The sequence below is a fragment of the Herpailurus yagouaroundi genome, unplaced genomic scaffold (genome assembly GCF_014898765.1).
Source record: "Herpailurus yagouaroundi ecotype Mexico unplaced genomic scaffold, PumYag 77, whole genome shotgun sequence".
Classification (NCBI taxonomy): domain Eukaryota; kingdom Metazoa; phylum Chordata; class Mammalia; order Carnivora; family Felidae; genus Herpailurus; species Herpailurus yagouaroundi.
The window spans coordinates 73,288,528-73,292,832 of NW_024412388.1; positions in this window are offsets into that span (position 1 = coordinate 73,288,528).

Genomic DNA, 4,305 nt, shown 5'->3' on the forward strand with positions numbered 1-4,305 from the left:
AAGAATAGCCAAAGCAGGGGTGCCCTGGTGATTCAGTTGGTTGAGTGACCAACTTTGGCTCAGGTCATGATCTCACAATTTGTGAGTTCGAGCCCCGCATCGGGCTCTGTGCTGACAGCTCAGAGGCTGGAGGCTGCTTCGGATTCTGTGTCTCTCTCTCCTCTTCGTGCTTTGTCTCTCTCTCTCAAAAATAAATAAACATAAAAAAAATTAAGAATAGCCAAAGCAATTGCATTAAAGATAAGGTACCTAGACAACTCTTTGAAATCATATTTCTAAAAATGTATAAATTTCCCAAGTTCCCTACCTTATTTAAAGAATAAGTTAGGGGCGCCTGGGTGGCGCAGTCGGTTAAGCGTCCGACTTCAGCCAGGTCACGATCTCGCACTCCGTGAGTTCGAGCCCCGCGTCGGGCTCTGGGCTGATGGCTCAGAGCCTGGAGCCTGTTTCCGATTCTGTGTCTCCCTCTCTCTCTGCCCCTCCCCCGTTCATGCTCTGTCTCTCTCTGTCCCCAAAATAAATAAACGTTGAAAAAAAAATTAAAATAAATAAATAAATAAATAAAGAATAAGTTATTTTCCCAGGAAAGAAGCTTCACTTAAAAAAAAAAACCACTCCAGTATTTTCCTTGCAAAGAAATAAGTCAGATAATTCCAACACATGGAATTTTACTTGGGGAAAATGCAGAAATACAGGGAAACTTTAGTAACTCTTTGGTACTAACTACCACTATGAAATTCCTAGAAGTTTTCTTCTTGATGAAAGATGATGAGATAATAATCAATGTCTACTAAGAAACAAAATAAACAAAAAAACCTGGAAACCAGCAGCAAGTGGTTATATGAGATCCGTATGATATTCTAGAAAGAATCTGGACTGGGATCAAGATGCCTGGATTTGCCACTTACAAAGCAGAAGAGAGTGACAAATGTATATACTTGTGAAACCATCAGCCCAAACAAGACATGTTTCCCTCACCCTAGAAAGTTCTCTAGTTCCCAAATGCCATCAATCTCCCCCATCCCTGCCCCAGACAGCTACTGATGTTATTTCTACCACTATAAATTAGTTTTACCTTTTCTAGAACTTCATGTAAATGGAACCATATTATATATATTCTCTTGTCTGACTTTTCCTGTCCAGTTGTTTTCAAGACTCATCCATGTTGTCATGTGTGTTAGTTTTCCTTTCTGCTGCAGAGTATATCTCATCGTATAAATATACAATTTATTTATCCATTCCCTTATTGGTGGACATTTGGGTTGTTTCCAGCTTGGGATCATTTTAAATAAAACTACTATGGGGGCACCTAGGTGGTTCAGTTGGTTAGGCGTCCAAGTTAAGCTCAGGTTATAATCTCACATTTTGTTTGTTTGAGCCCCACATCAGGCTCTGCACCGATAGTATGGAGCCTGCTTGGGATTCTCTCTCTCTCTCCCTCTCTCTCTGCCTCTTCCCTCTCTTATGCTTTCTTTCTCAAAATAAATAAATAAACTTAAAAAAACTGCCATGGATAATCTATCATCATACTATTTGTTTTCCATTTGTCTCTTCAAAGTATTTGTTCCTCTGTTTCTTCTTTCCTGCCTTTATTTGGTTAACCAAATATATTTTTAGTTTTCATCTTATTTTCTCTATTGGCTTCTTTACTGTAACTTTTGTTTTTAATTTTTAAGTGCTTGCTCTAGCACTAATGATATGCATATTGAATTGATCAAAGGCTATTTATAGTCCAATATTTTACCACTTACTCCTTATACCAGACTCTTCACACTTCCTATATGCTATTCCCATGTTACAAATGCAATAATTTACAAGAATATAACCCCATTCACCTGCCCTACCTTTGTGTTGTCATATCTGTTACTCCTTCAGAGCTGTCAACCTCACTTTACAATGTTGTTATTTTCCATTTAAATGATAAATGACTTTTATATTTACCTATTTACTTATCATTTCCAGCACTCTCCATTCCTTGCTATAGATTGGAGTTCCATAAAGCATTACTTCCCTTTAGCCTGAAGAATATCCTTTACCATTTCTTATAATGCAAGTCTTTATTAGAAGAATTTTTGGAAACTGTTTCTGGAATTCTTCTAAAATTGAATTGATAGTTTTTTTTTTCTTTCAGCCATTTAAGGAAATTATTCCACTGTCTTCTGATAAGTTAGCTATTAATTGTATCATTACTATATTGTAATTAATATGTCTCTTTCCCTTCTACCTTCCAGATTTTCTCTCTCTTGGGTTTTCACCAATTTAATGTTTTTTTTCTTTATTTATTACTGCTCATTTCTCAGATATAAATCAATATTTTTAATCAAATTTAGGAAATTGTAGTCATTATGCCTTCAAATATATTTTATTCTCTATACTCAGTCTCTTCACTTTGGGGACTCTGCTACATGTATGTTAATCTATTTGATATTGTTCCATGGGCCCTGAGGCACTGTTAATTTTTCAATTTTTCTCTCTGTTCTTCAGATTAGAAAATCCCTGATTCATTGATTCTTCTGCCATCTATACTTTGCTGTTAAGTTCATCTGGTGAATTTTTTATTTTAGTTAGAATTTTCCACTGTAGAATTTCCATTTCTTCTTTAAGTTTTTGTACTCTGCTGAGATGCTCTCTTTCCCCATCAAGATCACACATTCCTTTACTTACTTGAACATATTTTTTCTTCAATTCTTTTAAACATATTTATAATGGTTACTTTAAAGACTTTATTGCTAAAACTAATATGTGGGAACTCTTGAAATTGGTTAATATTTACTGCTTTTTTCTTGACTATGAGATTTGTTTGCATGGCTAATAATTTTTGTTTGCATATAAAACTGTGTAGATGATTCTGTGCAGAGACACTGGATTTTGTTCCCTTATTTTGAAGAGGGTTGATTTTTGTTCTAGAAGTAGTTTAACTGCTGATCAACTTGAACTTGGGTAACTGTGGTCTTACACTTTTCTAGCTTGGTTCTGTGGGAATTCCAATGTGTTTCCCCCATTCCTTTTACTAGGTTATGTTTATCTCTGGGGGTTGGGGAAGAGGTTGGAAGTTTGAATTTTGTTACAGTGGATCTAAAGTAGGTTTTATTCTAGAGTGTGGTTCTTCCTCATAAAGTATTACCTTACTGATATTTCAGCTGAAGGGCTGGGATGTTGATGAGATACTAACTCAGTCTCTCTATTCTGAGTGGGCTGGAATTCTAATGTTTTCCTGCACTGCCTGGACTCCAGCTTTCTGTAGCAGGGTCAAGAAATTGTCCCCAGACAGAGGGCAACGGTGAGGCTCATCACGTGAACTTTCCTCCTCTCAGGGATTACTTTTCTGCTGCCTGTGATCAAATGCCTGCAAACAGTTGCTTTGTACATTCTACTTAGCTTATAATTATTTATGGCAGGAGGATAGTTCCATGCCAGTAGCAGAAGCCCTTCCCAGGTGTAAAATGACTTTGCTTTCTTGTTTGAATGACTAGGTGGTGATGGCCCCATTAAATGCCATAGAAAATCTGGGATCAGGAGCAAGTTGAGGATGAATGGTGGTAACTTAGGTTTTGTTCCGTTGCATAGAAAGTGTGAGAGAGGCTGGTAGACATAGAGTTCATTCATTAATACTTACACTTAAAGTTGATAACCATTTATGCATACACAAACTATTCTTTCCTATTATGTTACCTTTAAATATCTTCTTTAAACTTTAAGAAATAAAAATAACGTTGACTCTTATTTGGACTCTTCCTTGAGTGACTTTAAACTAGAACCAACGTCATAGTAAAGAAAATGCTTGTTTCCAAAGTAACTTGTCAAAAACTTGAAGGTTTTTTTTTTAAGGTGGAAAGAGCATCGATTTAATCTTATTGATAAAACTATTCCTCTCTTTTTCTTCCATGTTGCATGAGTATTACCATTCAGCTCTTGTAGACTAGATATAACTCGATGCCACACACATGTGTTCTGAAGTAAAACTCCTCCAATGTACCAACCACAAATATGAAACAAAGGTGCTGACACAACTGGAAGAACATGAGCAATAGTGATGAATATATTTGGGTGTTCCTGTGGGCTAAGGCAGGAATGAAAGTAAAAAACACTCTCATACAACTCTGAGCCATCACTATTCCACTAGACATTTCAGTTTTACCAGTTGTAGTATGAAGGGCGATTGGGGATTAGACTGTAAAATTCTCTTGGCAGTCATTCAAGGGCAGCCACTGTTGAGTAGAATTTATACCACATCCATTTTTGCATAACTGTGCAGGTCAGCTTCCCACTTGCATCCAGTCTATGGCCTTCCTCATACATGGTCAA